The sequence below is a fragment of the Talpa occidentalis genome, unplaced genomic scaffold (genome assembly GCF_014898055.3).
Source record: "Talpa occidentalis isolate TD23 unplaced genomic scaffold, MPIMG_talOcc4v2.1 talOcc4.6, whole genome shotgun sequence".
NCBI classification, from domain to species: domain Eukaryota; kingdom Metazoa; phylum Chordata; class Mammalia; order Eulipotyphla; family Talpidae; genus Talpa; species Talpa occidentalis.
The window spans coordinates 45,484,321-45,506,707 of NW_023604972.1; positions in this window are offsets into that span (position 1 = coordinate 45,484,321).

Consider the following 22,387-nt stretch of genomic DNA (forward strand, 5'->3'; position numbering starts at 1 on the left):
GCATGCCTATAAAAAGTCCTCTGACCTCTCTTGGGACATGGTAATCAGTCTGATGGATTTTTTAATAGTTTATAATCTTTTATAATAAATCCACACTGGCATGCCCAGCTCCTTAAGACTTTTGACTCCTTCCTCCATAACTTTGCCAAGATAATATGGCATTTCTACCTCAATTACTTTGACTATCATTATTTTCAAGCTTCCATGAGCCATGCAAGAAGTGGATTAGATTTAAATTTCAGGCAAGGATATGTGGAACTGGTTTTGAGGCACTATAACATCATCAACAAAAATAACCCTTATCCAGTCTTGTGTTTGATTCCTTCTTCCTCTCCCTTACAGGAATGAAGAGTCCCATTCCTGTACCCTTAAGGTTCATTCCCACATATAATCTTACAATTTCTGCCAGTACATTTTAACCAAGATCAGAAACTGTTTTGGTTGGTCTTTTTTCCTACTAAAGCATGGATGTACTTCCTTAACTAGGTCATGCTGACTCTTAGCTGTCAGTGCTGTCTAGAAACCCTGAGGAGGGGTGGCATTGTATATTTAGAAGGGCAAACATCATCTTGCAGAGCATCTGCTTCAGCTAAGACCTTTGTTTGCCTACAGTTGGGAGGACTTTATACTCCAGCAAGGGGCGATGAAGGTGTTTCTGCCATCCCCAAAGTGTTCAGGAGAAAGTGGACATTTAGAGTTTTTATGTGAATCCCTCACAATATTCATACTCATTTATTTCTAATAGGATCAGAATTCAGCATAGGAGATGTGCAGGGGCTGCGAGTTCAGCCTTACTTATAATTCTGCTCTTCTACAATTGAGTATTAGGCCTGACTATCAGCACAGTCTGTCTCCATCCTGTAAGAAATGCTTCTGGGAGACTCTTCAGCTTTCATTTTGTGGCTGAATTGGTAGTTATGCTAAACCTATCATTTTCTTCCTTGAGAACATTGATGGTATTTAACAATAAACTTATCGTTATCTTGCTATTTCTATGAATTTCACAACCCAGGATGTTTCTTCTACCTGCATCTCCACCCAGCTCAGCAGAGTACAGTCTTAGTAATTGTGACACTACAGCACACCCATTCCATTTACCATGAGAAGGTTAAAAATCACAAGCAAAACCAAGGCTGCTGTATTTTCCTTTTAATTTTACAGATTTAGAAGCTGAGGCACCAAGTTGCTCTCCAGATAGTTAATGAGAACTTAGCCTAAAATAAAGCCCCTGACTCACCAACTGGTGTTGTTTCTGGCAGTCAAGAATAATAGATGCTTCCCATTTTGGTCTGAGATCACCTCTTTAATGTATATAGTGGTATTCTTGGGGGCTCCATTCAGAACCCCTTTGTCAGTTGATACATATGAAGTTGCTCCGAATATTAGCCAATAACAGCTCCCAGCCCCCTTCTCCAGAAATTTAGCTCTCAGAGAACAGAAACTGATAGGAGCCTGCACTACACCTCCTCCAACCCCCTCTCTCTCACCTATGCCTGACCTTGACCAAACTGGCTCAGGGCGTGAGAGGCCAGTCCCTTCACCTTGAGGTGCAAATAGTGGTATGGTACAACCTATGCTTCAGAGTTCCCATGGGATTGAACTGAAGTGAGTCTCCAATGAGATTCTTGCTTACTTTTTTTTTTAATCTGCTCTATTTTGCTTTTCTTTTTCTCTTTTTCCTAAGAGTCCTCACCCAATTAATCACTTAATAATTCCCGTCTTGGGGCTGCTTCTGAGAGAACCCAAACTAAGACAGCAGAGGAAGACCTTAAGGAGGAGGATTCTGAGTTTGGATTTCTCACTAGCTATGTGGCAAAGAGTATGTCAAGCAGTGACTGTCCCTGGCAGACTGGAAGTATGGAAGTATGCGATTGCTAAAACGAACTCGAATGAGGTACAAGTAGAAGAGGAAGGTCTTGCTAGTACAGCGCCTTCAGCATTTTGAGAGGTATGGTGGAAAGAGAAACCAACATCCATTCTCCAATCCTTGCAGTTGCTAAATGCCACTGACTCATTAAAGAGAGAAAGGGACCGACTCTGATACATTCAATCTTTTAAAGCAAGATTCAAGAATCAGATACCCTCTTTGATAACAATTTAAAAGACCCATATTTTCTGTAGCTGGAGACCTGACACAGCTGAACAGAGTCAGGACTAGAGTGAGGCAAATAAGATCCCTAAGGTAGAAAATTTTAGGAGGTGCTTACACTCAGGATTATGCAGTGCAAAGTAAGTATTTTCTTGACCCCAGGGGTGAGCACCTCCTTAAATTTTGTATCCTAGGTGCTCCCCTTACCTCATCTTATCTCGAACCTATAACTGAAGATCAGGCATGGTAATTTTAACAGAGGCAGAATTTCAGCAAAAGGCTGGATGCCCAACCTGGTCAAGAACCCTCCTTCCCTGATGGGAAAGGAGTAAGATCCTGAGATTTGGACTGGGGAGAGATGGTGAGATGGAGTTAAGAAACCTGAATGTCCTAATCCCTCTGAGCAATCTGGGTTTACAGAAGAAGTTTTAACCCCTTGTTAGAAGGTAGAGTTCCCTTTCTTCCTTGAAGACTATGCAGAAGCCTCAAATGAGACACATGCCTATTAAGACACTTGCCTCCCCCACATCTGCCCCAGTTTGGCTCAAATCTCAGTAAAATCTTTCTGGGAGAGTCATGGACTTAGTAATGTGGTGAGAGCTATCACAGGAACGGCGGGAGATGGCTAACATGAAGGTAGAAACAGAATAACTCACCTGGGAGTGGATCCTGATGGCGCTGAGCCCCCGGGGGAGGAATATAAATCTGATAAGAGAGTCTGTCAATGCCCCAGAAAGGATCCTGACTGACAGTGTTGGGAGTTTAGAAGCAGTGAGAACCCACATTGAATGAAGTTGTGATATCATAACTGCCAAGAGAAAGTATTGAGAAGAGGATCATGCTATTAAAATGCATCTATGGCATAAGATCTGACCACAGCCCACTCTAAGAGCTGATCATGTTCCTCAGCAGGGCCTGCAGGACACATTTAATAAGGTGATGATGAATGCACCAGCATGGATGAAAAACTATTCTGTGAGTTAGAACAGATAGTAGGAGATGCTTTTATGGAACTGGGATGTTAGGGTCCCAGAGGTCAAATAACTGCACTTAACCTTCTGAGTAATGTGGGTATGAGAGTCTTTAATGGTTAAAAATGTTGGATATTCACCCGTGAGACCTGACCTACATCATCTATGGAGTTGATTCGTCAAAATGGCATTCCTGGGGTCAAGATAGAAGGACAACTCACAAGAATACACCTTAAAGATAGCAAAAAGCCATCAAGAATGCATGAGCAAATGTGTGATGTCAGTTGCTCCAGTGGGAAATCGTGATATCTTGCTTTATTTAAGTTACTTTTACTCAGATTATCTTCAGCGTTGGATTTGTTACCCCAAAATACAGTGGTTTCTGCCCTTTTATCAGGAATAAACATTTTTTTCCAGCTGAGACTCATGTTTGGATGGGTTCATTTGCCCACTAACATATTCATGTGGGTTCACTGGGGTGCTTTCCAACCAACTTATCTTCACACACTTTCCTAGTCTTTGAAACTCATTGTAATTTCCCGATAGATTGGAAGCACATCTGCTCTTCACTGCCTTTGGGCATATGGACAATACCCAGAGTGATAAAACTGAGTTTATGGTATGTTATGCAATTTTGAATGTTTACATAGGATAAACAAGGTTTCTTTTAGGAGCTTTTGCTCTACTCTCAACACATCTGGTTTTTTTTTTTAATTTTTTAACATGTTTTTTCTTTTGATGAGGATGTACCCCCTTAATTGGAGAAGAAGTGGCAATGATTAAAGCAGAAGCTCAACAGTATAATCAGTGGCTGACAGACCATCATCTGAGCATACTTGTAGAATCCAAAATTTAGGGTCATTCCCTTTATTTTCCTTACCAGAAAGTGAACTAGACTTCCTGCCAATGGATACCTCCAAGAGTCCCATTCCTGCTGGCTGGCAGACAGAAGGCATCCAGGGCCTGATTCAGCACATTTGTGGTAAGGATTTTGAAGCAAATTAAGAGCCTCCTTTTGAAATGGGGGCCAGAGGGGACTTCCAAATGCCTAGAGGTTGGTTGCTCAGTGTCCTCAGCTAATTATACTGTCCTCCCAAAATATGTAAAAGAGGAACTAGGTTCATGCAAAAAGAGTGGGATTCCCCTTTTGGCTCCTACTGAATTTTTAAACCTTTATTCTAAACATAATATTCTTTCTTCTCTAGTTCTCCTCCTGCTTCAATCCTTCTTGCCTTCTGCCTCCTTTAAAATAAGTAAGGAGAGAATGTTCTAATAAGCTCATCCCTGCCCAGTGACCAGATCAGCCACTGACCATGCTGGTGTGGACAACACTGATCACTCATGTCCCACAACTTGGGGTATAGGGGGAGCTAAGATGGGAGGAGCATAGGTAAGAGGATCCTGAGGAGTCCTGATTACAGAGTTCCATGACCCTCCAGAACTTGCTTGAAATGAGTATTCTCAGAGGGCTATGTTTCCAGTCAGTAGACGAGTCAAAAAAATCGCAGAAAGCTCTGTTGGCCTGGAGAGTTCAAGTCTCTATATGTCACAACTATCTCGTCTTTTAAGGTAGGATCCTTGGATTATTAACTAAAAATATAAAGTTAAAATGTAATAAATGTGGGTGGCTTATTCCTGAGAGGGCTCAGGGGAGCTTGCCTGAAGAAACCCAACCAGCTCTCAGCAGAGTTGAAACTAGAAAACTGATTTCCCTGTGCAAGGTTCTTTCTTGCAGGCTGTGAGCCTATTTGTATTTGGATGTATTTTGAGGCCCTGATGACCTCTAGATCAAACAGATGTATGCCCAACAACAAAAAAAATCCCCAAACACTTAGTTCTAGGACATCACCCCCACCCTCAGGCTTCCGAGCACAACTGGCAGAGGGACATTGAGTAATGGCTTCTCTAATTTGCCCCATCATCCTTTTTCACCACCCCCCCCCACCAGTCCAGTAGTTGGGATAGAATCCTCTATCCTCAAACCAACAGGCTACTCTGTGAGTTCTGTGTTGACTCTTGATCCAGGGAATGCCATCTACCACTCAAGTTTGCAAATGTTTCTACTCATTTTGCACCTCCAAAAATTCTACTCTCACGCCAATTCAATTGGTCCTCACAACCATGTGAAATCATAGTCAAAAAAGATCTTAACATCTCTACTTAATGTCTTATTTATTAAAAAAGGACAAGGTGCTTGCCAAGTAACTCAGTATATGCAGCTAGAATTCCAAGTCTGGTTTATTCATTTCAAATCTAGGACTCTTTCCACTGTTTAGTGCTATCTTCCCAGATCCAGATGACGACTCTGCAAGGTGTTTAGTTCTTTTAAACTTAAAAGATGATTTTTCCCCTATAGCATTATCTTAAAGATATCTTCAAAATCGTGAAGTCAGCTACTGGCTACTTCAAAACCATCATTTTCCACCTTTTGCATGTTTTGTGATCATGAGGCGATTTTTTTCCTACAGTAGCAGGACTGCCAAGTTAGGATCTCTGTTATCAAGGAATCAGTATCATCCTTGCTCTTGAAGTTTGTGTGATTCTTCCCTTCCTTCCAATGTTTCCCTTCCCTCTTTTACCCAAACACTCTTCTACATGACACAGGGCACAAACACCTGGGAGCTGGGCCTGTGTTTCTATGTTCAACTTCTCCTTCCATATCATCTAGTAGAACAACTGAATGAAATGAGATGTCTAGTGTGAGGACAGGATGGAATCAAATCCCCAGTGACCAGAAGAGACAGTGCTGTATCAAGTCGTTTCGCACCAAATATCATCATGTTTTAAGATTCTGATACCTGGATGTTTGCACAGCATATAGTAACATCCCTTTCTCTTGGAACTGTCCTTTCCTCCCATGTTAGGGGTGAATTCCTGGAAGCCACACTTATATTACATAATTGCATCTTCCTGGTTTTAGTTGATTCTGGGTTGACCCCATCTGACCCAAAGAGGATCAATCAGATCCTCTCCAAGGACATGGAATTAAGTCAGCATGTTAGTGGGTGGCTGGAAATATAACATGAAACTTAAGAATTATGGGGTGGCTGTATTCCATCAATAGCCTAGGCGAGCAGGGAAAAATGATCTGAATATACAGAAACAGAGATAGGAGAGTTCTGGAAGTTTGCCAGGCTTAGATTTTTGTCACTTTGAGGCCCAGCTGCCTTCTCTGCCTTCTTAACCCTAAAGTCTGCTCAATATCCCCTCATTAAAAAAAAAAAAAAAAAAGCTGGTTTACTTGACACTAGAGAGTCATAACTTACAGAGCTGGTTAAATTTAACCATAGCTTCCTCTTTATCTTGATTTCTTATTCTATTGAATTCCTGCCAGGATTTGGAGTAAAATCTTGCAGGAAATTGATTTTTGCCCATTCGTTCATCTCAGTTTCCTTCCTGCCGGTTTCTCTCCTCACACTCCAAGTCACACATTCTTTTTTATATTGCTCATTCAACCATTTCACTGTCATTTTTCTATAAACGTTCCTACATCGCAGTGAAAGAAACTTCTATACATTTCCCCCTTGAGATGCTAATTTCTGGGTCATTCATTAGAGGAGAATCTGCCCGTTCTTCCATTAGACCTCAGCATTTGGCCTGGGATTCACCGGTGCCCTGGTTCTACCAGCACCACTACCAGCTCACGATCTCCCGTCATTCTGATGACCTTCTTCTGGCACTTGTTAAACACGTCATTATTGCGGTCATCTTATGAAACCTCTCCACACGCACACAGATTCATTGAGGATTTGGGAACCTGGATATGGTCATATTCTTTGACTTGATCCCCAATGTAGAAAGCATTTCACCATCCAAAACACAGTGCCATCTCCTTTCCTTGTCCGTTTTTTTTTTATTATGTTCAGAGGCTTTGTTTCACAAACTGAACCTCTTTGTGGCAAATACTGCTGATTCTTTGCCCAGGGAACACTCATCTCCCCTATTGTTTGTTTTCTCAATTGATGATGAACATATCAGATACTTGGTCACCCGGCCTCCCTGACAACTAGCTAACAGGCTAAGTGACCCAGTTGTGACCCAGGAGACTGAAGGAAATTTGGGGAAATATTTCCTTAGCTGATAATCAAGGGGAGGTCAGTAAAGAAAGCTTGAACCTCCTTTTCTGCTTCTGGATTTTGTCATATGAGAATATCATGCTCAAAGCTACTGTGATCGGTATCTCTGACACCTGAGGGTGGCAGAAAAGGCAGAAAACCCTGTAGTTCTGAATGACATTTTTTTTTTAAGATTTATTTATTTACACAATAACCAGGGTACAGGCCAGATGTGCGGGAGAATGAGAGGATTCACCTGAGACAGAGTGGGGAACAGAACAGGCAGACTGACTGAAATACACTGCTGAGGGGAACAGCAGGTGAGACAGGAGAGGTCTGCCAGGCCATGTGAGTTGCTCTGTGGCCACTGGAGATTGAACTGGCACTGCAGAGGTTGTGGACATCTTCACAGTGCTGTGCTCAACCACCTACTGCAGGGAGGTCCCTCTGAATGACGTTGTTACTGAACTTCCAAATCAACACTCAACCAGGTAATTCTGAAGGAGGAGGTTAGGAAATGTGTGTAGGCAGTCAGTTAGGTACAGGGTACCCAAACCTCCAACTCTACTGATTGAGAAACAATCATTTGGTGCCAGGAGGTTGCACCCACACCCCCAACCCAGTAAAGAGTGGAATGTCCAGAGCACCAACATAATAACACAGTGCTAAAGCAACAGACCAAAGATAGTTTCAGAAGAGTAGGCCAGGCAATGTGGGCAAACTCAGTGAGCCTCGGTAGCCTAACAGACCCTGTGGGCCCAGCCAATCAGCAAGAGACACAATATGGAGACACCCCACAATGGAGACAATCCCCCATTCCTTGCCACTCTACCCATATAAGCAGCTCCTTCTTACCCCTCAGCGTCTATCCATTCGAATAAATACTGCTGCTTGTCTGCTCAGAGAACTTTCCTGTCCTTCTTCCTAGCTATTAATAAATCTCTTGCTTTTCTGTAACTTTTGTCTTGACTTTGAATTCTTTCCTCACCAAAGACAAGAACTGAGAAAGAGCCCACCTGGGGTCCTCGGACTCTGGGCCTGCTGCCAAGACACCAATTCACTTTCCGATTTCTCATTACTTGAGAGATATACACTCCAAACATTTATCACTTATAATCAGTACTTCATACTTATCACTGAAATCACCTTGACATATATGCCATCCCCATACCAAGAAAATTACTGGGAAATAAAGGAGAAGTCTGATTTGACAGCGGAATTTTTAGGAGAATGTAGTCATGCAAACTAAAATCACATTGTATTTGCTAGATTAATGGTGGACTGGAATCGAGTTCTAATACAATGGGATTGGTGTCTGTTTTGTTTGTTGATCCCTAAAGCTTATTGTTGATCCATAAAACTTTGAGCTATGGAGCTTAAGTGTGGCACATTTTTATTGACAGCTATTAGGAAGAAAAAAAATAGTATCATGTACACTAAATCTTACAGAAGAGAAGGTAAGATATATATTAATGTCGAAGTGCTAATTTCCCTAATTTCATCAGCAAGGAGATTTACAAGCATAGTAATGCATGGTAATTCAGCATTTGTCTCTTGTCAGCTATTTGTAGGTTGCAAAGCTCCACAAAGCAGTGGTTAACTAGGGTCAGTTAAGGAACTATGACACAGGCACCAGAAGTCTCTACTACTTGCTTCTCTGTTGCAGTTATTATATTAGGCCCTGAAGATGTATATTAACTCATTGATCTCAAAATTCCTTTCCACAAAGATTATTGAAGACGCCAAAGAACTTTTGTTATGTGAATAGTTGTATATCATACATATTGAAACTGAAACTGTAATTCTTGGTAAAGCACAAGCATTAAGGAGTAAGGGCAGACAAGGTGATATATTCTTCCATCCAAATTAATCAGCCTTCTACAGGGGGAGCACCCTTAACTGGGGTTTTCTGCTCTTTGTATGTAGCAGGAGGAAACCAATATGACTGTATCTTAAGAGAAAGGGTGCTAAAAGCATACTGGAAGGGAGTACCCAGTTTTCCCTCCAGTTACCACATCAGTTCCAAGATTTATAAGGCAGATCTAAATGCCTAATGACATTGAACTACTTTACCCCTAACACAGTGGGTTACCTGCCCTCTCTCTTCCCGTTTTGGGGAAATCCAATGGCAAAAAAATTGTGTGAAGTTTAAACTTAAGGTGAGCACAGAAACTGTAAATGTTTTAGCCCTAGAAAGCAGAGTCTCAGGCAGAGCTTACACCAAGCCGTTGTTAGAAGCTGCAATGCCAGGAGAGCAAGTGTGAGGAAAAGAGAGGTGAAGCAGGTAACAGGGAAAGAAATACCAGGTGATGGGTTGCCATGCAAACTATAACTTTGGCACAGAAGACATTTCTGAAATAGCCATAAAAAATGTGTCCCTGTGTCTTAGAAACCTCTGATGGGGAAGGAAGGATGGAAGGATGTGGAATTTGTCAGTGCCCTTCTGTCTCTGTCTCTCATTAGTCAAAATATTCCTATAGAGCAATAACTTACCCTTACTTCTGGCTTACGTTTCTTGACCCCTCCAGGCAGCTGGGGAGGTGATTGAACCACAGCCTCCATGGGTTTGGTTAAGTCAAATTTTGGCAGTGGGGCTGCTCTTTATGGTATGATGGGAGCTGCGACCCCGTAGAGGAAAATACAGCAAGTGGTTGAGGCTAGAGTGGCAGTGACCATGGAACAAGGCTGGGGAATATAGCAAGGAAATCTGGGAAGATTCATAAACTGAGTGTGGCATAAAGGTCACTTGACTAAAAAGAGATTTCATGCCTACATCTGGTATTTGAAGAATGCAACATTTGGCATATTTTATATCTAAGCATTTTCTAGCTATTAGAAAACACACAAACGGCCAGCCGAGGATGAGCCAGTAGCTAAGCCAATGTAGTCACCTCTTCAACCACCTTCAAAAGTCACCCTGCTTTACTTAATGCGCTGAGTGGAGACTTTATATAAGGAGACTGCAAGTAATGTCTTTGAAACTTACTCATTGCCAAACAGGGGAAAAATTCTTCTTTACCTCTTTTCTTTCTTTCTTTCTTTTTTTTTTATTTCTGGGATAACTGATACTATTTAGAACATTGCTGGGTTAAAAAAAAGAGAGAATGGAATGAATACTAGCAATCACAATTAATAGCAAGAGACAGTTGACTACTTAGTTGGTGGTCCCTGGGGCATCTTTACTCTGATGGATGATTCTTAACAGTGCAGATATTGTGTAACTTAGAAACAGCTCAAAAATCCCCAAATGGCACAATACATCAGAATTTTAAGACTTTTTCTATTTAGGCGCCTACAAAAAGCAGTGAGTTGATTGTGGATCTAATTCCAGGTAGCTGTGTATTGTCCTCATTATAAACAGGTGAGACTTTAAAAAAAACAAAACAAAACAGTTGATACTTTAAAATACAGTGACAAGCAAGCTGAGACCCCTTCAGGAATGCCAATCATCCACCATTCCAGTCACTTTAGTGCATGCCATTTTTGAAGTTCTCCTTTCAAAACATAGTTTAACCCCACAATCTGAAACCCCACATTCTTAAATAGCATAGAAGAGAAGTATATGGGCAAATGTCCATTCCCATGGGAATATTTTTAGCAAAGCTTTTAGTGTGTGTCATTTATCTCACTCTATACAGCCACTGCCTCCACATTTCCTGTCTACCCACTGCTTACTCCAGTCCTGGCCTTTTTTGAATACTTCAGGAAGATACTTTATCAGATTAATTGTTCACCATGCATAAAAGTACATCATCTGGCATGTGCGAATGCCTCAACAGCACTCTGCAGCACTTCACTGCCTCCAAGCCTACTACTCACAGACAGAGGATGGCCTGCAGGCCCAGAGACAGTGGAGACTGTTGAATAAGTGAATATTCAACAGCTCCAAGACTAAAGGCTCATCCAGCATAATTATCTCTAGTGATTTGTGAGGTCCCAAGGAAAGACCTCCCCCCAGCTATGCCAATTCTACTCTTGCAACAGAATATTCCCGAACGAGGCAGTGTTGGTGACAAATATCCTAACATCAGAGATGTCTCCTTCAAGTTAAAGGAATTTTCCTTTTCAAAGTGGAGGTCTTCTGTAGGGAAGAGGCTACTACTATTGGCTAGTAAATTTTTTGGAATTGGAAGCTTTCATTCTCTTGTCAATGTGCCAGGAAGTGAAAAATCTACTGTTTCTAGGGAAGACATGAAAGGAGAATATTGAGAATAGAGAAAGTCAGTCTTGGTAAATAGGCAAGTAAGGCGAGATTTCTCAGTCAACCCAGCTTGTTATCAGGTGAGAATTTCCATGAAAAGTTTTAGCTTTACCACTATCTTCAGGGCCATCCTTGGAAAACAGTGTACGACTGGGGATGTGAGTCATACAAAAATACTCTAATCTGATCACTTCATTCTTCCAAGAGATACCTTTTAATACCTTTCCACTAACTCACCTCAGATACACACTCAAGCCTATGTCATGATCAACTATGTGGTGTTATAATCTATTGATAAAATAAATAATTCAAATATTTACTCATTTACTCTTGATTGCTTAATTACTTTATCAACAACATCTATACAGAATTGTACACCCCCCAATTTCACATGTGTTCTTGGATAGAAGACACAGGGAGAATAATAGCTAGTGCGTTTTGAGCTGTGCACATAGCCTGTGTCACCGATGCCTACAGGATGATGCCCAAGCCCCTGGCAGGTTCTCAAGATCTTGCAGCGTCTGAGCTCAGCAGCCTCTTATGCTCCCCTTCTTGTCACACCTCTGTTTGTATCATTTGCTCCTGCCGTACCAAAGTGTTTGCTATTTTCCCCAATATGCATGAGCACTACCATGCTCATTAAGTGCTGATCAACTTGTTCTCTCTTGGGGCACAGCTTCCATCATGTCATCATAGCAGCATTTTGGGGCATTTTTCTCTGCCAAAAATATTATCCTTTCTAGCCCCTTCTTTTTGAACTTTCACTTAATCATATTCTGTCTGATCAATCATTACCACTGTTAGAAGGGAAGACTTCCCTGACATCACCCCAACCTCACTTGTAGAAGGATATTTTTCTGAGTTCTGACCACGTGTCTCCTCCCCAATTAATTCCTAGAGGTCAGAGGCTGTCTTGTTTTCTCTGTATTCCCAGGGTCTGCCACATATTAGATGCTATTTTTTACTGAAAAGGAGATATAAACAATTTATACTGCCTAAATATTTGTTTCTATATGATGTTCAGTTTCTGGCATCAAAATACATATTGAGCAAAACAATTTTAAATGGCAGAGTGAAGATAACTACATGGCTAGGTTACTCTCATTTTTGTTTTCTCCAGGGTCTTTTCCAAGATTGACAAATTCATTAATTGATTCCAACACAGGGTGTTGTTTGGATGTCCACAATTGGTTCTGGAATTTAAAACCAATCCCATTGGTAACAAGTTACTACCTGTGATTTGAGACCATTACACTGAGCTATATCTGCTTGTCAATATACGTAAGGCTGCTCAACTTGCTTGGATTCTGTTGCAGAGACTGATGAGTTTTATTATTTTTATTAGTGCCAAGTGAGGAATTTATTTCCTTCTAAATGGAAAAGAACAGTATTTTTAGTTAAAAGTAACGTTTCCCAAGAGAAAGGATTGGGGAAGATGGCATAATAGGAAACACTAAGAATCTGTCTCCCCACCTAGACAATAATAACACTGGCAGAATCTGTCTGATTTAACTAAAATTCTGTGGTATGTGGCAAATTTTAAGTAGAAAGTATTTTCCTCTCTTAACATTGAGACAAGCTGTTTCTTCTAGATATTGACATACAAAAATTGTTCCAGGCATATTTGCTATTTGTCAGGCTGCCTAGTCTTAGACAGACATGCTGTGCCCAGCAGGGAACAGGAAATAGACTCCAGAAGCAACTTCAGCAAGGGGGAAAGATATGTGCAGAGCAACTTTACAAAGACTTTGGTATCATGTTATCTCCTTGGTTTAGTGAGTCCTTTCTAAAATGAATGATCTGAGGGCCTCCCTGGTGGAGCAAAGGGTTAAGATGCAGCCTGCAAAGCTATCCATAGCCACTGCAGCACGAGTTCGATCCCCGGCCAGGGAGCTACCTATATGGTGCAGAAGATCTCTCCTTACTCGCCTGCTGCTCCCCTCAGCAGTGTATTTCAGTCTGCCTGTTCTGTTTACTCTGTCGCTGGTGAATCCTCTCACCCGCCACACCTCTGACCTGTACCCCAGCTCTTGTATGTATAAATAAATAAATCTTTTTTTAAAAAAATAAAATGAATAATCTGAATTTGTATGACCACCATTTTTTGGGAGGTAGATTATGTTATTCATGGTCCTAAGTGAGTTCAGTTGGTATGATCTTCCTAGCAGAGCAATTATCTTTAATTCCTGGAGTTTTTAAGAACTTTGGCAGGTACTAGACTCCAGCATCATGTCCTTGGAATTTTAGAGAATTGGTAAAGGTGTTTTCATCTAAAATTCGCATATCAGCTTCTTGAATTCTGTTTGAAAAATCACAGACTCTATAGAGAAAGAAGTAGAAAAGAACAAAAAATATCTTAAAGCAACTGAATATAACTCTGCAAATACGTAACAATTTTTTTTTTTACCTTGAGGTAGCAATGTCAGACAAATGAGAGAAAGGGAAAATATACATTTTCTGCCTTGAATTAATTCCAACTCTGCATATTTATTGTTTATTTAGGACTATTTTATAAAAGACCTATAGCACTGGGTCTCTGCAACATGAAATCATTAATGGTGCTTAGTAAATAATATTTATTGTTATAGTTTTTAGTCTTTCTGGTTTGGTATATTTCTCACTTGACATAAAAATGTAGCCTAGTAAAGCTGGTTGTAAAATAAATTTCATTTTCTTTGCTATAACAAATGACTCAGTGACAGGCAATCTTCCCATGAGGGAGGAAAGTAACCTTTAAAGTTTGAGAAAACTTTTTTTGGTGACAAATGAATTCATTTAGAGGTTAAATAATGGCAAAGGGGACATTATGGTCCTGGTAGTGCTTTTTTAATTTTTAAATTTTTTTAATTAAAATTTTTTTTTATAGATTTATTTATACAAAAGGTGGGGTACAGGCCAGAGTTGCTGGAGTGTGAGAGGATTCACTGGAGACAGAGAGGGGAACAGAACAGGCAGATGACTGAAATACAATGCTGAGGGGAGCAGTGGGCACGACAGGAGAGGTCTGCTGCGCCATGTGGGTGTCTCCCTGGCTGGCCGGGAATCAAACCCATGCTGCAGAGGCTGTGGACAACTTCACAGTGCTGCGCTCAACCCGCTGCGCCATCAGGGAGGCCCAGTGCTTTTTTTTAAACCACTGTCTTCCTTTGGCTACCTCCTCTTTTTTTTCCAGAGGCAATTTTTTCTGTGATTGTAGATTCTTCCATCCACAGCAGCTCTAGTAACCTTGTGGGTAGTTTCCAATAAGAGGACCTTGATATTTTCTCTCTCTACTTTCCCTCTTTACTGTCTTTTAGATGAAACTATCATTTCTCACCTCCATTACTGAACAACTCCTGATTAATGTTACTGCTACGAGCAGACCGAGCTGGTGTGGGAGGAAGGTCCCCTGTGGTATGGATCCTACCACCTCATCATTCTAACCTCTCATGATTCACATTTGCTTCAGCAGCATTAAACTAATTGTCTTGTAATTCAAATGTGTCATTCATGGTTCTCAAGAGACTGTCGGATATCCTGCCTTGATCTGGTGTTTTTCAGTGTTGCCTATGGACCCCTATGCATCATCAGCCAGGGTCCCAGCAGAAACATGGGGATTTGGGAGAACTGAGTAAAAGCACTATTCGAGTTTAGGCAGGTGGTGAGAAGCCACAAGAATAACATTCTGGTGGGGCACTGGTACTATCCCTAGGCTGGACAGAAGGGAGGGAGCCCTTACCAGTGTATGGAGAGACCCAGGTGAATGAGCAATGACTCCTTGAGGTGGGAAGCACAACCCCAAGACGGCAATTCTGTAGCAGGGGTTGTGAGCAATTTCTCCCCTTTCAGTCCTCTCCTGCCTCTGGTCACTGTGTATGTTCTCCCTTGGCTGAACCCCACAAGAAATAAAACCACAGACGAGGTTGATCAGCCCCACAGGGCACTGGGAAGACAGGGGAAGCAGGGAGCATGGATAGGGAGAGTTAGTGGAAGATATTCCACATGGTCCGTATCAGAGTCACCTGCAGGACTTGTTGAAGAAGCAGATCCTGCCTGCTAAGTCAGAATTCAGTCTTGGATCCCAGGAATCCACTTAGGAAAGAGACTTTGAGCCATTTACTAAAGAGCTTTGCTCCTCTTTCACAGTAGAGGCTGAAAATGGTTGTATATCCAGGGGCTCCTTTGTATCTAGATGAAGCCTCAGGTTTTTGCTATTGTGATGTCAGTGGAAGTATGTGAATTTCACTATTCTCTCCTACTGTCCATTTACATACAAAGAACTGGGAGATTCTACAGCATAGGAGAACCACACAATGAAAGACATCCAGGTCTCTAGGACATCACAAGGAGGAAAGTATCCTACCAACTAGGGAACCACATGAAATAAACTGAAAAAAGATTATAAAACATTTTAAATATTAACAAAAGTAAAGAAAATAACAAATCTCATTTGCTGATCACCCAGATTTAACAATTATCAAGATTTCCCATATTAATTATCTTTGTCTTTCTTTGCTAAAATTTTTCAAAATAAATATCAGACATTGTGTGTCCAGCATGCAGTTCTTAAGAAGGATGTGTTCTCATTTAACCACAATACTAACTTACACCTAATAAAATTATTAATTCTTTGACATCCAGTTACAAAGTCCACACATTACAGCTGATTGTTGTGTCCCCTTTTCCACATTTTCCCTTCATGATATTGCTGAAAATGAGTCAGTTCTGTAGACTGTGCCCCACTGTGGGTTCCACTGTTTATTTCCTAGTGTAGGTGTCATTTAGTGGGTTCCTCTATCCCTGTGATTCCTGTAAACTCAAGCTTGCTCTAGAGACTCTAGATTCAAGTCTAACTTTTTTCTGGCAAGAATACAGTATAGTATTAAATATTGGTGCTTTGTTTGATGAAAAGGCAGAAGTTAGAGAGTATTATCAAGTCTGGGATCTCTAGAGTGCAAGTTTCCATGAAGCAGGAAGGTTTCACTTACTACTTGAGCCAAATGTATGTAACAACAGTATGGACTTATGGGGGTGAAGGGGATGCATCTGCATTATAATAATAGAAGTATACAATTCAATTGGCAGCAAAAGGGGAGCAAAGGTCATGAGCTTCTAGGCAAAGTTCAGGAGACTGGCACACAGGCTCCAAAGAGCTCTTGGTAACTATTGTTATGCAGGGAGGGGAGTTGCCATTTCTCAGGGAAACACAGAGGCTCCCATCAAATCTTAGAGAAGCTTTCAGGAATACAGGCATGGAGTTCAACTCAAACTTGGTACCTAAATTTATACTGTTTCACTGAAGCACATTATCAGGGCCAGCTGATAGTTTGATTTAGGTGGGTCCTTTCTGCACAGATAGTTTTGTTTTTTTTTTTAAAGATTTATTTATTTATACAAGCACTGGGTACAGTCAGAGCGCAGGAGGGTGAGGGGATTCACCAGAGCCAGAGCGGGGAACAGAACAGGCAGGAAGACCAAAGTACACTGCTGAGGGGAGCAGCGAGTGCAGCAGGAGAGGTCTGTCACGCCATGTGGGACCCTCACCGGTGGCCGAGGATTGAACCGGCGCTGCAGAGGCTACATGTAGCTTCGCAGCCCAGCGTTCAACCGCTGCACCACCAGGGTAGGCCCACAGATAGGTTTTTATCTGTCCTTGCCATTCAAATGTCTGTTTATGAGTCTTCATAAATAAATGGTCACCTTTTAATTAACTTGCATATTCTATACCAGTTGTCCCCAACTTTCCATCAGTAGGGATCATTACAATATTAATAGATATGACATAGAGTAATACTAACTATTGTACTAACAGACCCACATGCTTCAAGTGGATGCTGCAGCTGAAAACAAACTGACCTGGAATGTTCTCTTTCCTCTTTGCTGGATTCTTATCTCTTATAACTTGGAAAGAAGCCCAACTTTATGAGAAACTTACCAACACTCCCCCTTCCTAGTAGGGACTAGGGTTATTAGTTACAAAAACTTTCATATGCTTCTAACATACCACTCACTTATCACATTAATGATATATTTGCTGATATTACAAAATGGAAATCTTAGTTTTCACTGAGGACCAAAAAAGCAACCAATCCTGTAACATATATTTTCCAAAGTGAAAATACATGTTTATAAATAACCTACCTGTAAATGCATTAGTTAGAAATAAGTTTAATCTACTGGCCATCTCCAGGCTAAGAGAAAATTAAGAATTGAGTCAAGAAATTAGAACCTAGAGGAAAAAAAAAAGATTTCTTTGGTGAGGGTTTTCAGGTATCAACAAGGAAGAAGAGTAGAAGGTTCTTTCTCTTTCCTCAAGGTTAGTCATCAGGGTTTCAATGAATTAGGAGAGTTTCACCTATGTTCCTGTAGATTCAGAGACAGAGTGAAACATTCCTGAAGCATCTAAGCAAGAACCTGTGGAGATTAGCCAGAGGCAGCAGAGAAAATAGAGCTTGACCAGGCAGGATACACTAAGAATCAACTACACTTTCCTTGACAACTTAGTGCTCCCTGTGGGTCCATGACAGAGAGCCATCTTAGAATTATTGCAAATTTTGCCCAAGAGGACCCCCTGAAGGGGTGTCTATTTCAACTGGGAGATAGACCATCCAATACCCAGTTGAGGAGGAGACAAACAGCAGTGCAAAGAAAATATATCACTCACGCTAGAAGATTTTCCTTTGCTGTTCCCAGTGGAAGAGCCCACGTGAGACATTAGCAACCAGGAAAACCAATGTGAGATTACTTGTGACAACTCCACCTATTCTTGCCACTTAGTGCCCCCACCTTCATCTTAAGCTCCAACCTTACAAGAGCCAGAGGCAGTAGAGGAGCTTCCCAGACTCAAGCTAGAGAAAAGGAAATCTCTGTCATCAAATGAAATTTGGACTCCTGACAGGATCAAAATTACAAAAGCAAGCCTGTTACAGGATGCAGGGGGAGGAGCACACACTCAGGCCATGGGACCAGGCACCATCTTCCTTGCATCCACTTCCATGCCTCTAACATCTCAGTTACCTTGGATTAAAACTCCCAGCATGCTGTGAATGGGTCTTCCTGAATGAGGCTGCTGGGAAGGAGGAAAGATGCTGGCGACATAGTGTGAGGATCAGAGGACACAGGGCAGGCTGCTCCTGGACTTTGCTCATTTGACTTTGCTCAGACTCCTCAGAGACAAGGCAGCTTTCCTCCTGAGCTCAGGTATTGTCCAGCTTGGATGGTATATTGAACACTGTGTTTCTCCTCCCTGAGCCCACTGGGCCCTGCCTACCCTCTTTTCTGAGAGGTGGTTGGGACTCCTGGCAGCTTTGTTTTTGGGTCTCAGTTATCCTGCCCTGGGCCTGGCCTGTTTGGTTGAGTGTTTGCCCATAAGGGCATGGTGTTTGTGGAGTTTGGTTGGGAGGCTATAATTTGAAATCTTTCTCTCCAGTACTTCTCTCTCTCTCTCTCTCTCTCTCTCTCCCTCTGTCTCTGTCTCTCTGTCTGTCTGTCTCTGTCTCTTACTCTCTCTGTCTCTCTCTGCCTGCCTGTGCCTTTCTGTCTCTGTGTGTGTGTGTGTGTGTGTCTCTCTCTATGTCTCTCTGTCTGCCTGTGTCTCTGTCTCTTTGTCTGTCCCTCTCTGTCTCTCTCTCTCTCCCCATCTCACTCTCTCCATCTGGCTCTTTTTCCTAAAAAGCACTGAGCAAGAAATGCAAATCAAAACCACAGTGAGAAACCACCTCACACCTATGAGAATGGCACATATAAAAAAGACCAGAAACAACAAATAAGGGTGAGAACATGGAAAAAGGAATCCTCTTACACTGTTGGTGGGAATGTAGACTGTTTCACCTCCCATGGAAAGCTGTGTGGAAGCTTCTCAAAATATTAAAAATGGATCTGACATACAACGCAGCAATTCCACTCCTAGGGATCTACCCCAGAAAACACTAATTCAAAGGGGACTTGCACTGCCATGTTTATAGCAGCACTATTCGCAATAGCCAAGATATGCAAACAACCTAAGTGCCCAAAAACAGATGTGTGGACCAAGATGTGCTCTTATACACAATGAAATACTAATTCAGCAATCAAAAAAGAGAAACTAATGTTATTTTCAACAACATGGATGGAGCTGGAAGGGATTATGCACAGTAAAATAAGCCAGAAAGAGAAGGAAATGCCATAGGGTGTCACTTATATGTGGAATATAGAGAAATCAAACAAGTAAAAGACAAACATTCAAACCAACCTTCGAAAGCTGACCATAGATCTGAAGTATCCATATGGGGAGGGGTGGAAAGGGTAAAGAACAATGGACTATGGCAGAGAACTATGGGTGCTTTGATGGCAGGAGAGAAATGGTGACCTCACCTGAGGGAGAGCACCTACACTGTCAAAATATTAATAGGCATGTAAACCAATAGTATTTCATTAAATAAAAGGTTTTCTTAGGGCCTCCCTGGTGGCGCAAGGGGTTAAGTCTCAGCACTATCAAGCTATCGCCATCCACTGCAACATGCGTTTGATCCCTGGCCAGGGAGCTACCCACGTGGCACAGCAGACCTCTCCTGTCTTATCCGCTGCTCCCCTCAGCAGTGTATTTCAGTAGATTGACCTGTTCTGCTCCCCACTCTGGTGAACCTTCTTACCTCCCTGCACCTCTGCCCTATACCCCAGTTTTTGTATGCATAAATAAATAAATCTTTGGAAAAAAAGATCTGAGAGAGTATATATAGACGTATGTTGTAGCTTAATATGTATTTAATCCTTTTGCTCTGAATCACACATGAATCAGTTCCCTACTTCATCAATTTCAAAGCACTGTAAAACAGATACCTGTATGAATGCAAGGCGAAGAGAGAAAATAATTTATCCAAGGTAATTACTGAACAAGATTCACTGATGAGATTGAGTTATCCTTCCTTTATAAACAGCTTTCTCCAACTGTTAATCAAACTCTTTATATTTTCCAGATGTAGTACTGATAGGGTTTTAACTTGTAACCCAGCATTGTAAGATAAGCAATTAATTTTGGAACCTCCCTTAAATTTATTTCCCTCTGAGATGTTAGACAAGGCCTACCAAGGGAATCCAAAGTTTTGTTCATAGCATGAGAAATTTTAAGCTTGCTACGTCTCCAAGGATTCTTTATCTCTAACTTCAGACTGAGGTACATTGCTATAAATATTCCATACACACATATGTGCACACTCACTACACTGAGCATTTTGGGGTCTCTGTTGTCTCTCTAGTGAAGTGAGGATTGGCCCAGTGGATAAAGGTACTCAGGTCCAACAGATTTTATCTAATCATCTCTGGCTACTCTTGGCCTGTTACATTTATTTAAGGGAGTGAAGGAGAAGATGGATGAACAAATTGACCCTGCTAATGAGGTGAGAGTTTGAACATGTCAGCCCCACAAACCCTTTACCGCCTGGTTAACTTCCAGAGCCAATGTCCATCATTCCTCTCGGCATGGGGCAGCCTGGTCTAGAATTTGTTTCCAAGAAACTACTAAGGAATGTGTGTGGTTTGTTTCTTCTTTGAGTCTCCAATCCAGGATTTGGAAATCCCAACCACAGTGGTTGAAATACTCTTCATAAAGCACATGGAAGATGTACTTTCAGGTAAGAGATAGAGGCCATTGTGCCTGGAGGATCACAGATGTGGTCAAAGACAAGTATGCTAAACAGTTGGTCCTCTGAACAGACTGTGATTCAGAATTTAACTGTAATTGTTAGTTTTATATTTTTCAATGATAAAGTGAAAATAATAAGCTTCATTTATTATTTCTTCATTAGTTTCACCCTGAGCATCTACAACTATTGACTTAGGCAGGGTAACATAAAAATAATGTTAGTGACAAAATTTGTAGGTAAATATAGAAAATTTAGAACATGCAGAGAATCAAACAGTAAATTTCCATAACTCTACCATCACATATTGCTGTTACTATTTATATTGTTTTTCTAGGGTTGTCATAACAAAGTACCACAGATAGGGTGGCTTAACCTGTATTCTCACAAGATCAAGGTGTTGGTAGGGTTGTTTTCTTCTGAGGCCTCATTTCTTGATTTGTAAATGGTTGTTTTATTGCTAGGTCTTCACATGGTCTTCCCATCTGTGTGAGTCTGTGTCTAAATTTCCTTTTCTTATTAGGACATGAATTATATTGGATTAGGGCCCACTATAATGACTTCATTAAACATTAAGTACCTCTCTTAAGAGGTACTTCTATATATCTTAATCACATACAAACATTTTTATATGGTGAGGTTAAATTATGCACCAGATAGCATATGTTAATATTACTAAGTAAATGTTCTCTGTTAAATATTCATCTAATAAGCTTAATGGCTGAATGTCAACTTATATAAATAGACCTTGTATATGAACTAGACTTAATACTAAGTACTTCATGTGGTAAAATATGATGTATATCTTAGCTTAATCCTAATGGTGTTGATAATGATAATAGATAAATTAAAAAGAGAAATAAAGAAAATACATTCAAGGCAGAAAACTGTGATAACTTGAGAAATGGATACAATGAAACTGAAATGTGCCCATTCATTCACCAAATCTGGGGGTTTATTACATACTTAGCATTTAACCCAACCGCCAGGACATCAAGGCAAGAAAAGATACAAGCTCTCCGAATTCATGAAGCTTATATGTTATGATGTAAGTGAAGACAGTGACATATAAACAGATGTGAAATTGTAGGCTGGGGTAAACAGAAGGGGATGGAAGCCAGAATTACAAGAAAGACTGACAGAGGGCCACCTTAAGGAACTCAGGGAGACCTTTCTGAAAGATTAGTCTTTAAGACAAAACTCAAAATTGAAAAGGGCCAGACACATGGATGAACAAGCAAATTTGTCACAGTGCCATTATGTTTGTTTGTCAAAGTAGTTTGACGTAATTGAGAAAGGCCAGTGGGGCTGAAGCATGCTGGGAAAATTGGGTTCCTTTTGTGAACATCAGGGACTGAAAAACAAGATCCCTAAAGTATGAGTGGGAGAGTAGGTAAGATAGACTTTGCTCATCGTAAGCATTTAAAAGTATATCCATGACACATTTCATCAAAGAAGATATACAGAATGTAAAT